Source organism: Chiloscyllium punctatum, chromosome 48 (assembly GCF_047496795.1).
Source record: "Chiloscyllium punctatum isolate Juve2018m chromosome 48, sChiPun1.3, whole genome shotgun sequence".
Lineage (NCBI taxonomy): Eukaryota > Metazoa > Chordata > Chondrichthyes > Orectolobiformes > Hemiscylliidae > Chiloscyllium > Chiloscyllium punctatum.
The window spans coordinates 52,621,288-52,632,798 of record NC_092786.1 but is presented as its reverse complement, the minus strand read 5'-3'; the positions used below and the strand labels follow the sequence as shown (position 1 = coordinate 52,632,798).

General features: G+C 39.8%; 1 protein-coding gene across 1 annotated transcript in view; it reads left to right on the top strand.

Moving 5' to 3' along the window:
* Positions 1-7,264, top strand: part of LOC140469030 (kelch-like protein 25) — a 29,122-nt gene extending 21,858 nt beyond the window's left edge. The window contains exon 3 of the mRNA XM_072565226.1: positions 7,090-7,264. The gene's annotated coding sequence lies outside the window, so the exon portion shown is untranslated. The remainder of the gene's footprint in view (positions 1-7,089) is intronic.
* The last annotated feature ends 4,247 nt before the right edge of the window (positions 7,265-11,511 follow it).

Below are 11,511 nucleotides of genomic sequence, written 5' to 3'. Positions count from 1 at the left end.
GGTTGTCAGAATCCTGCTAAATCCTGCTTATTAGCTTCTGAAGCCTCCTGTCAAGTTGGTCTCACCCCATCAGGCCCCTGATTAGGTACTATTTTGATAAGGGTATAATGCAAGCCTTGATGGGTATTATCTACTATATAAGTCTAGAATTTGTGCCTTTCCATATTAAGCAGGGAGTATTTGGAAATGGGATGAGGGTAATGGGATTCATTAAGCTATTCCCACACTTGTGATTTCTTACTAAATACTTTTTCTCATTGTGGAAGTTAGTTTCGATTGTTGCAATGTGTTGAGTCACCTAATCTCAACTGTGGGACAATAGCAAACTAATCTGTTTGTATTTAAAGAGATGATTAATTGGTTATAGTTCTTGCTACTTATAAACAGTTATTGCTGCTGGACAGTAACTTGTGTATAGATGTTATGGCAGGAAAAGACATTCTAGAAGGGTACTTGGAAAAATTCACTGTAATCAGGAATAATTAATATAGTTTTGTGAAGCTCTTGGTTAACAAATTTATTGGCATTTTTTTGAGGAAGTAAAGTGCTGTGGATGAAGGAGAAGTAGTGGATGTGATGAACATAGATTTCCAAAAAGCATTTAGTAGGGTAGTACAGCAAAAGCTATTGCGAAAAATCAAACCACATGGAGTAGGAGGTTCATGCACTGTATGAATAATGATTCGTTAGCTAATAGGAAGCAGTGGTCATTAGTAGCTCACCTTCTGGTTGGCAACTCGTAATGACTGGTGTGCCATAGGAAGCAGTGCTGATGGTTTAACTTTTTATATATAAAGATCTTGAATGAAGTGACTGAAAATATGGTTGCTAAATTCGCTGATGAGACAAAGTAATGTTAATTTTGAAGAGAACTTAAGGATATAAAAGTGTTGGGAAAACCCAGCTGATCTGGCGCCATCTTTAAAGAGCGAAACAACAGTTCACATCTCGTACCTCTTCAAAACATTGGCTCTGTTTTTTTCTTTGACAGATGCTGCCAAACCTGTTGAGTTTCTCCAGCACGTCTGTTCTTATTTTGGTTCCTAAGCATCACAGTAGTTTACTTTTATGAAAAGGATTTAAATAGGTTGTGAGTTTGTAAAGATTTGGCAAACAAGTATAATTTGGGGAAAAAGTGAAATATTTCACTTTGGCAGGAAGAATAAAAAAGCATAAAGTCTAAATGATGAGAGATTGCAGGGTTGTGAGATGCAGAAGGATCTGGGTGTCATCATGCATAAATCTCACAAGGTATGGCAAGTAATTAGGAAAACGAGTAGAATGCTATTGATTATTGCAAAGGGAATTGAATACCAAAGTAATGAGGGAAATTAAATACTAAAGCAGAGAGGGTATATTCCTGCTATACAGGACATTGGGATGAGGCACAACTGCAGTACTATTAACAGTATTGCTCTCCTTACTTATGGAAGGATATAAATGCATTGTAGGTTCCAAAAAGGTTGACTAGGTTAATAACTTGGAATGACTTGGACAGACTAGATTTGTATCAGCTGGAGTTTAGAAGGGACAAAAAAACCTGCACCTGCTGGAATCCAAAGTATACGAGCAGGAGGCTGGAAGGAAGGACACAGCAAGCTGGGCATGATCAGGAGGTGGAGAAGTTGACATTTCAAGTAGAGACTCTTCATCAGGCTTAGGGGACGGGCAACTTGATTGAAACACAAGATCTTGAGGGATCTTGCCAAGGTGGATGTGGAAAGGGTGATACCTCTATGCTAGTCTAGAACCAGGATCACCTTTTTAAAAAAATAGATTAGCCTATTTACAACACAAATGAGTCTTTGAAATTCTTCATTAAAAGTTGGTGCAAGTAGTGGCATTAAATATTATGGCAGAAATTCTTCTAAAGCAAGAAGGTGAAAAGTCATCAGGCGTAGGCACAGATTTGGAATGATCAGATTTGATCCAAGTGGCTTACTTCTGCCCTTAATTTGTATGCATGCATGAAATATTTGCTCAGTGATGCCCTCTCTAATCAAATGGTTGGCTATCATTCACTGAAGGATGGTCACTAATAAATTAGCAGGGTGATGCTAATGTTGTGAAATATTGGATAGACAATCTGTTTAGCATTGTATTAGCGCGATAACGAGAATCCAGAGAAAGTATTTTCCTGTCAGGGTGAAAGGAAAGGCTGGTAGGTATATGGAATGTTGGATGATTAAAGAAATTCAGGGTTTGATTAAGAAAAAGAAGGAAGCATATGTCAGGTATAGACAGGATAGATCAAGTGAATCCTTAGAATAATAAGGAAGTAGGAGTATACTTAAGAGGGAAATCAGGAGGGCAAAAAGGGGACATGAGATAGCTTTGGCAAATAGAATTAAGGAGAATCCAAAGGGTTTTTACAAATACATTAAGGACAGAAGGATAACTAGGGAGAGAATAGGGCCCCTCAAAGATCAGCAAGGAGGCCTTTGTGTGGAGCCGAAGAAAATGGGGGAGATACTAAATGAGTATTTTGCAACAGTATTTACTGTGGAAAAGGATATGTAGGGAAATAGATGGTGACACCTTGCAAAATGCCCATATTACAGAGGTCTTGAAACTGGTAAAGGTGGATAAATCCCCAGGACCTAATCAGGTGTACCCGAGAACTCTGTGGGAAGCTAGAGAAGTGATTGCTGGGCCTCTTGCTGAGATATTTGTATCATCGATAGTCACAGGTGAGGTGCTAGAAGACTGGAGGTTGGCAAACATGGTGCCACTGTTTAAGAAGGGTGGTAAGGAAGTCTGGGAATGATAGACCAGTGAGCTTGACCACAGTGGTGGGCAAGTTTTTGGAGCAAATCCTGAGGGACAGGATGTACATGTATTTGGAAAGGCAAGGACTGATTCGGGATAGTCAACATGGCTTTGTGCGTGGGAAATAATTTCTCACAAACTTGATTGAGCTTTTTGAAGAAGTAAGAAAGAGGATTGATGAGGGCAGAGTGTAGATGTGATCTAAATGGACTTCTGTAAGGCGTTCGACAAGGTTCCCCATGGGAAACTGATTAGCAAGGTTAGATCTCATGGAATACAGGGAGAACTAGCAATTTGGATACAAAACTGGCTCAAAGGTAGAAGACAGAGGGTGGTGGAGGAGGATTGTTTTTCAGACTGGAGGCCTGTGACCACTGGAGTGCTACAAGGATCGGTGCTGGGCCCTTTACTTTTTGTCATTTACATAAATGATTTGGATGTGAGCATAAGAGATGCAGTTAGTAAGTTTGCAGATGACACCAAAATTGGAGGTGTAGTGGACGGCGATGAGGGTTACCTCCGATTACAACAGGATCTTGACCAGATGGGCCAGTGGGCTGAGAAGTGGCAGATGGAGTTTAATTCAGATAAATTCAGTGTCATCTGCAAGGTGCTGCATTTTGGGAAAGCAAATCTTAGCAAGACTTATATACTTAATGGTAAGGTCCTAGGGAATGTTGCTGAACAAAGAGACCTTGGAGTGCAGATTCATAGCTCCTTGAAAGTAGAGCCGCAGGTAGATAGGATAGTGAATTTGGCGTTTGGTATGCTTTCTTTTATCGGTCAGAATATTGAGTACAGGATTTGGGAGGTCATGTTGCGGCTGTACAGGACATTGGTTAGGCCACTGTTGGAATATTGTGTGCAGTTCTGGTCTCCTTCCTATTGGAAAGATGTTGTGAAACTTGAAAAGGTTCAGAAAAGATTTACAAGAATGTTGCCAGGGTTGGAGGATCTGAGCTACAGGGAGAGGCTGAACAGGCTGGGGCTGTTTTCCCTGGAGTGTCGGAGGCTGAGGAATGACCTTATAGAAGTTTACAAAATTATGGATAGAGTAAATAGGCAAAGTCTTTTCCCTGGGGTGGGGGAGTCCAGAACTAGAGGGCATAGGTTTAGGGTGAGTGGGAAAAGATATAAAAGAGACCTAAGGGGCAACTTTTTCACATAGAGGGTGGTACAGGTATTGAATGAGCTGCCAGCGGATGTGGTGGAGGCTGGTACAATTGCAACATTTAAGAGGCATTTGGATGGGTATATGAATAGGAAGGGTTTGGAGGGATATGGGCCGGGTGCTGGCAGGTGGGACTAGATTGGGTTGGGATATCTGGTCGGCATGGACAGGTTGGACGGAAAGGTCTGTTTCCATGCTGTACCTCTCTGACTCTCAAGTGTAGATTCTATGTGGACCTTTTTCAGTTTTGACATCAAGCTTTCACGCCAGATGCTGTTTTCTTTTATATTAGGGTCTGGTATGAAATCGTTAGCTTGCATTAATTAACATCCAAAAAACGAGGGAATTTTTAACTGCAGTTAATGTATGAGTAATAACTGTTGCATGGTCTATTTAGAAAAACAGGGGCACCCCAGATTTTACTAGTAGAAATACAAGTATCTGGATTATTTTATGTATTGTTTTTCATTATAAGACTAACAAATTCTGTTAAGTATGCACACAATTTTAATTTTGCAGTATTTTCATAGATGAGCTTGTAAAATTGACTTTTATATTTAGAAACTTAATGGGGTAACTACTCTCGTGGAAACTTGCTAAGAATTAGACTGACATTGCCCTCATCTTATTTAGTTAGGAAACTTACAGGCAACTTGGTGAAGCAGTCAATGCTTGTTCAAAGAATTGGTGGAACGATCTACATTTGGAGCACATCTCGTGACTCCTAGAAATGTTGCAGTGCAGTGACTTCCTATACAACCAAATATGCGTAGAATGATCGCACAAATAATCACGAGAAAGTTATGTATTAGCAGTTTTTTAGTTTAAGAATATTTACTGGGACTTAGTAGAAACTGGAATTTTCATAGCTTACACATCATTTAACTTTGATTATCCACATAAGAACTGAAGTTCCAAAAGAGGGAAGAAAATAATACACATAAGGGAAACTGGCTGAGGCATTGAGGGGAATGAGGGATAACTAACACAATTAAATGGATGAATTTTGGGGAATTTCTTTGTTCACGGTGATCTGAGAGGAGAGATCCAGCGAGGACGGTCAAAGCAGCCAAACCTTCTGTCCAAGTGTAGTGATAAAAGAACAGAGGAGCACACTGAGGATTGTGAGATCAAGCAAAGACTATGTCACTAGTACATCTCACCTACAGGATTCATCTCTGTTCTGACAGTGCAACACTGAACTATCATGTTAGTCTGCAGCTTTTCAGAGTTGCAATTATTACCAAGTTGTGCCAAGATATAAATCATTGCACCACCCAATTGCACTGAGCTCCCTTTGAAATAACTCTTGTATGAGCAGAGAACTGTCGTATTCCTGCGTTTATGTTGTTAAGCCAGCAAAGTTTACTGTGGTTGAATTAACAATACCATTCAGGTGATCTTTTGTTCGCTTAGAAAGACTTCTTTGTATTCTTCATGTTATCTGTTGAATCATTTTCCAAAGAAAGCCGGAAAGGGCAGTGTTTGGATTCTGAGCCAGGTGAAAGGGAGAGCTATCAAATGGCAGTACCCATGAGAGGTGCAATTAGAGCCACTAAATACCTAAAAGAATGGTTAATTGAGACAGGAAGGGAGGTTCCTTCTGTGAAACTACTTGGCTTTTTAGGCCAGTCAAACAGAGTTATTGTCTTCAACTTTGGTTTCATTTGGTAAGAAGTGAAATAAAGTGGTATTTTATTTTCTCTGCCTTCATCTCTGCTTTCATAGAGTCAGTCATGAGACATGTACAGCATGGAAACAGACCATTCAGTTCAACTCGTCCATGCCGACCAGATAGTCTAACCTAATCTAGTCCCATTTGCTAGCTGGCCCATATCCCTCTAAACCCTTCCTATTCATGTACCCATCCAGATGCTTTTAAATACTGTAATTGTACCAGCCTCTCATTCACACGTACCACCCTCTGTGAAAACATTGCCCCTTAGGTCCTTTTATATCTTTCCCCTCTCCCTCTAGACCTATGTCCTGTAGTTCTGGACTCCCCCAACCCAGGGAAAAGACCTTGTCTATTTATTCTATCCATGCCCCTCATAATTTTATAAACCTCTATAAGGTCACCCCATAGTCTCCAATGCTCCAGGGAAAACAGCTCCAGTCTATTCAGCCTCTCCCTATAGCTCAAATCCTGCAACCCTGGCAACACCCTTGCATCTTTGCTTATGTTTTTCAGTGGTGGTTGTAGTCAGTTAATTTGCCAAACATTAAGACTCAGTCCAGTGCTGTTATGTTTGCTTTCAACAGCAGTCATTAGATAGCAAACCAGAACAGGAATTTCGAAAAATATAACTGCTGTCATTGGAGGTTTCTGTAAAAAATTTATTTATATAGGTTTTCTGTCTATATATTAGTGAATGTTACCTAATCATGTTAGTGACATCTGTGTTCAAAATTTCTGGATATATTCAAAAGGTCCAGCAGCATTTGTGGAGAAAGAAAAGGCCGTTAGTGTTTTAAGTTGTATATGACTTCCGAATAGAAGTGAGCTTGAACTGGGTTGGGATTTTATGCTCTGAATCAAAAACAGAAATTGCTGCCGAAGCTCAGGTCTGGCTTTATCTGTGGAGAGAAATCAGGGTTAACATGTTTTGAGGAAGGGTCACTCAACCTGAAAAGTTAACTCTGATTTCTCTCCACAGATGCTACCAGACTGCAATTTGTTTTTATTTCTAATATTCAGTAGTTGCAGTTCTTTCAGTTTTTATTAGGTTTGTATAAGGTTGTAACGGGGTGAGGGAAGGATGGAGTAGTGTAGAGAACAGGAGAAATTAAATGACAAAGCTGTGATGGAGCTAAAGACCAAAGGAGTGGTGATGGTTGTCGTAAAAAGAAACCATCGACCAGAGTGAGTATAACTGACAAAATAATTAAAAGCTCTCTCCAAAAGTAAAAACATGAAAAACAAGAAACACAGTTATAAACAGCGATTAAAACTAGATTCTGAATGGGGACAGTGATCAGGATGTGAAATTGGTGAACTCAGAAAGATGGTAAAGTGGCTCTTCTAAAGAAGATGCAGCAACAAATTTAGATCTTAAAAACTCATTGTTTCACTCCTTTGTCCCAAGTCATGCATTGAACTGGTTGCAGTCATTCATTTAACAAAAACCTTTGTTCTGCTCTATCCATAGTGTACTTCCATGCCAATTCGTTGGGAGCTATCCTTACCAGGATCCTGGACAGAAGTTTTCCATGATCTAGAGGACCGAACCAGGGAGCAGCGAAACCTGTGCCAAGCTTCACTACCAGTTGTGATTGTAACTAGGAATTTGAAAGCTTGGAGGAAGTGCAGGAGAAGATTTTGGGGTTGGGGGGGCGGGGTGGGGGTGTTTGTGGGGAGATTGATGAGATCCATTAAACTAGACAATATTCTGACAGTTTTGGAATTTGCTTGAGGCTGCTCTTGGTAACATTAGTCAAGCTGGTTATAGAAATAATGCTGTTTTTTGAGAAACCTGTTCAGTTGCACTGAGCCAGTTACCGTTTAGTACGGTTTTTCTATAATTGTGGAAAGAGATCTAGATCTCCGCAAGAGAACTTGACAAGTACCTTTGAACATTTCAGGAAAACAAGTTACGCACAACTTTGTTAGGAGCAGCTATATCAGAAATGGATCTTTTGAAATTCCTTTTTCTAATATCAATTCAGAAATTCTGTGGAATAAGAAACCTAATAATGGTTTGTGTATTGGATAATTTTTGTTACAAATAAAATTGAAATAAAATAAAGTTGATGTCTTATAATTTGAAGTGTAAAGGAGAATAGGAAGTGCATTTTCCTGGAAAGTTGTTAAAATATGGAATCTTGGCACAAGGTTCGATTAAAGACCAATGAGTCACAGCTTGGGAAAGCAAATTCATTCATTCAGGAAAACGCCTGGGGCAGTGTCTCACGACAAAAGAACCCAGATCCTGGAATTAATCAATAATGTTTGAGTCTTGTGCCTCAGTCACACCTAACAGGGTTCCAATCCCAGGATTGCAACTTCATTGTTCTTGTTCAACCAATTTGATCCACACAACTGCAATGCCTTATGCATAACAATAAGGGCAATTCAAACTCACTCAAAAACCATGCAGTTTTCAAGGACAGATGAAAAATCATATTCCAATCAATTTGGGGTGGGATATCTGGAAAGCCATACAAGTTAGGATCACCCTCTGCACAAAGATTCTTGATGAGATTGATCAAAAATCCATCTTTTATAAGTTTGTACCTCTTACACAACAGTGAAGCTAAAGCAGAACTGTCGTTATTTTGTAATGTTACATTACTAACGTGTACTGAACATTTAATCGTATGTTCAATTGTAATTAATCATATTTTCTGTTTTAACAATCATGAATTGTGGTGGTTTTAAAACAGCTATTTCTGTTATCAGAAAAGAAAACCAAATCCTCCTTGTACACTTTCTTGCACTCTCTCTGCTCTCCCCTCATTGGATTACTTCACCTCCTCACCATTGCGAAAATCACTAACATCCATTCTAAGAATTAATCTGTCTGATTCAGTTTGTTCCAAAGAAGCAGATAAGATGTAAGAAGTGATTCTAGTCATACTTTGTCATCATTAGTCACTTTTGATTCAATGTAATAAACTGATAAACCTCAACTGAAGCTGGGGTATGGCTCCTATTTATTACTCATTACCAAATCTGGTGTAGATGGCCATTAAATTTTTTCCATCCCCACCTGTTAGCTTTCTAGCCAAAATTGAGGAATATATTTCTGGTGTCACAAGATAGAAACCTGAATTTTTGTTGTAATTTTTCAGCACTATAATCAGCATAAGCAAATTTACTGCTGGTCAGCTCTCTGCATAAATGACTGCAGGTTGGTACACTTGGAATTCACTTCATAACAGTTCTTCAAGATTTTGACCTAACCTGAGGAAAATAACCGTGCTCTGTTGGGAGAGTGTGGTTAGTAAATTTGCAGATGACACCAAATTGATGGTAATGTAGACAGTGAAGAAGGTTACCTCAGTACAATGGGATCATGATCAGATGGGTCAAGGAATGGCAAATGGAATTTAATTTAGGTAAATGAGATGTATATTTTGGTGGGGCAAAAAGGGCAGGACTTATGCACTTAATGGTAATGTCCTGGGAGAAGTGTAGCCAAACAAAAAGACCTGGAGGGCAGGTGCACAGATCCTTGAATGTGGAGTCTCTGATAGATAGGTTAGATGGCAAGTTTGGAGGGATTGTGCTGTAGGAAGAGGCTGAGGCTATTTTCCCTGGAGCATTCGAGGTTTATAAAATCGTAAGGGGCATGGACAGGGTGAAGAGCCAAGGATAGGTGTGCCAAAAACTAGGGGGCATAGGTTTAAAGTGAGAAGAGAAAGATTTGAAAAGGACCTCTTAATTCTTTTTCACATAGTATACAATGCATGTATGGAATAAGCTGCCAGAGGCTGGTACAAATCTAGCATTTAAAAGACATGAATGGGTACGTGAGTAGAAAGGGTTTAGAGGGATATGGGCCAAATGCTGGCAAATGGGACTCGATTAATTTTGGATATCTGGTTGGCATGCATGAGTTGGAACTAAGGATCTATTTTTGTGGTGTACGTTTATATGACTGTGGAGGGGGTCTTGCAGATGGTGGTGTACACTTACATCTGCTGCCTTAGTCCTTCAAGGCTTGTAGATATGATGGGCTTTCAAGAAGCTATTGAAGGAGCTTTGATGAATTGCTGAAGTGCATCTTGCAAATGGTACACCCTACTACCACAATGCAATAGAGGTAGAAAAGGCAATGTTTACATGTGTATCTATGTGGAAACATGGTGATAATAAGATCAGAGTGAAGTGTGATATCTGCTGTCAAATAGCCTGCTGATGCTCTCACATGAAGAATTGGCATTTGACTCCGATGCTGGGCTTGGTGCCAATGGGAATCAAAGACTTCAAAAGAGGATTAAGGGGTAAAATTGGATTTCCAGCAACCCACTTCACACTGATTGACAGCCTGTGGTATGATGAGTCTTCTCTCTGCAATACTTGCAATGCTACTTGGAGCAGTTCCTGAGTCCAAACTAATTCATGTTGCAAAACCATGCCCCATCAGCACTAATTAATGTAACCACTTAAAAGCTAATCGCAGATTTAATTCTAATGTTGCAGAGCAGAAATTAATTTTGGATTCAGCCGTTTATTCAGTGTGACTATCTGTTGATACCTATGCTGGGTTCTGCACACTGTGTATATAAATATTACCACTGGGATACAATTGCATTTTGCAGAAGCTGGCCAGTGTTGAAGGAAATCCCATCTGTCAGGCAGAACACTCATCACATTTAATAAACCAAATGGCAGGAGCCTCTTTTGCTTCAGGCACCGATTAAAAAGATGAGTATATATATATATTTGTGGTTACTCTCCCAGAAATATCTCAAAAGTGATACAAATGCCATAAATTACTTTGAACAGAGGTGACAACTGTTATTGCATTTAAAGTAAGCGCCCACCAATGAAAAGTTAATCACGATGCTGATTTGCTTTTGATGTGTCAGCCAACAAACTGGAAAAGCTCCCTGCCCTTGGTTAAGTACTGCCTAAATCAGAATTGCAGTTTACAAAAGTGTGAAGACAAGATTGGCTGTGATGGTCCCTTGGTTGGGAAAAAACTTATCAATGCATTCAAAGTATCAATAATGGAGATGTGAATGGATTACTGGTAGACACACCACAATGGACTATTTTCTAAAGGGTGAGAAAATTAATAAAACTGAACTACAAAGGGATCTGGGAATGCTATTCCACGCTTCTCTAAAGGTTAACTTGCAGGTTGGGCCATGAATAATAAAGTGAATGTAATGTTGTCATTTATCTCGAGGGTTGTAATATAAAAGTGCTTCTGAGACTTTATAAAGCTTTAATTAGGCCCCATTTGGAATACTGTGTCCAATTTTGGGCCCCACACCTCAGGAAGGACATATTGGCACTGGAGCATGTCCAGCAGAGATTCACATGGATGATCACTGGAACGGTAGGCCTAACATATGATGAATGGCTGCAGATCCTGGGATTGTATTCATTACAGTTTAAAAGGTTGAGAGGAGATCTAATAGAAACTTGCAAGATAATGCATGGCTTAGAAAGGGTGGATGCTGGGAAGTTGTTTCTGTTAGGCGGGGAGACTAGGACTTGGCACAGGCTTAGAATTAGAGGGGATCAATTTAGAATGGAAATGAGGAGACATTTCTTCAGCCAGAGAGTAGTGAGCCTGTGGAATTCATTGCCACAGAACGCAGTGGAGGCTGGGACGTTAAATGTCTTCAAGGCAGACATTGAGAAATTCTTGATCTCGCAAGGAATTAAGGGCTACGGGGAGAGTGCGGGTCAGTGGAGTTGAAATGCCCATCAGCCATGATTAAATGGCAGAGTGGACTCGATGGGCCGAATGGCTTACTTCCACTTTTATGTCTTATGGTCTTATAATTAGATGTAAAAACAGGATTATGAGAATATGTTGCATAAACCTAACACATATTCTCTCGAGTATAGGTAAAGGTAAAGTCACCATTGGCCTTAGAGACTTTAGGGATGC